This window comes from Alexandromys fortis, unplaced genomic scaffold, assembly GCF_014885135.2.
Source record: "Alexandromys fortis isolate MF-2015 unplaced genomic scaffold, M_Fortis_MF-2015_v1.1 scaffold_8_9099976_23576923, whole genome shotgun sequence".
Lineage (NCBI taxonomy): Eukaryota > Metazoa > Chordata > Mammalia > Rodentia > Cricetidae > Alexandromys > Alexandromys fortis.
Genome location: NW_026067899.1, coordinates 6,781,407 through 6,782,917, shown reverse-complemented (window position 1 = coordinate 6,782,917; position 1,511 = coordinate 6,781,407).

Sequence of the window (1,511 nt, the reverse complement as noted above, 5' to 3'; positions counted from 1 at the left end):
GAGAGAGAGAGAGAGAGAGAGAGGAAGAGAGAGGAAGAGAGAGAAAGAGAGACTGGGCCTGGCATTGACTTTTGAAAGCCCAAAGCACACCCCTAGGGACACACTTCTTCCAACAAGGCCACACCCTCCTAATACTTCTAACCCCTTCAAAGAGTCTCACTCCCTGGTGACTAAGCCTTCAAATATATGATCTCATGGGGGTGGGTGCATTCTTATTCAAACCACCACAGCTACAGAGTGAAACTCTATCTCAAAACGCTAAAAAGGGGTAACATAAATCATAATACATTTTCATTTAATAGGTTAGTGTTTTTCTTTAAACCCTAAGCATAGTAGAATAGCATTATTACTGAGTCAGCAATTACAGAATGTTGCCACATTCCCATAACTCTGGAGATGGACCTAACAGGGGTTTTCGGAAAATGAACAAAGGAGAAACAGATATTTGAACACACAGACACAGAAAAACAGCGGCTGGGTGGACTGGGGTCTCTGATGGAGAAACCACAGTATTCCAGAAGCTCAGTGTGTTTATTATATACAGGTAAGTAGGGAGGTAGAGTTATTATATACAGAAGAACACAAAAGCAGGTTTAGTTAATCCTGTCATGAGCAGTCTCCACAGGAGAGCAGTCTTCAGGATGCAAACATCTGTAGGCTCTGAGGAAACGCTGAAGGAAGACCCCAGACTCTAATAGTATGTAAGAGCAAAGAGCATTCGTTAATATTGCAGCAAGCATGTAGGGTTGTTCACGCATACAAAATGGCAACGACCCTTGCTGCCATTGTGTAGGCTTCTTTTTTAAGCACAGCTAAGAGGAGTTTCAGGACACTTAGGTTATCTCATACGTAATTGGTTAAGGAAGCAGCAGTTACGCTAGTCTGCTTTTAATTCGCTGAGGTTTAGTCTTATCATTTTTGGACTTACTTGCACAAGCTTGTGCTAGTCTGGACGTGACTCAAAAGGAGGATGATGGATTTGTCCTTGAGATATTGTGAGGTTGACTTAGGCCTCAACACCGAATGCGAGAGCATTGCAGATAAATGGCCCTTTGTGGGAGAGGCATCTCAGAGAACTGAAACCTAAACTCAGTTGTAAGAGTGGGAGAGCTTAACCCCTTCACATGTAGAGGCAGAAAACTATGATGGGCAATTTCTGCATACACTGTCAGCATTCACAGATGGACCCAAGATAGTATTGCCATGCCTCTGAGCTTTACCTAGAAAGGCTTTGCCTCTCCCATAGGGGTGAGATGTTGCTCTTTGATGTGGTCATGCCCCCCTGTCAAACAACACACGTTCACTTAAAACTTCACTAGTTCCCTACAGGATGTGGTTAAATGTCTTCTTCACTCAGAGTGCATGAAACAGAGTGGGTTATAGTGGGACATGAGTTTAGGGGTGCCTATGAATACATATTTTAATTTTAGTCTATGTAGCTGTATATAAGAACCTCTTCAAGCATTGAGGGCTGAAGCCAATGGCTCTTTTCAGCCTTCTGTGTGGGCCAT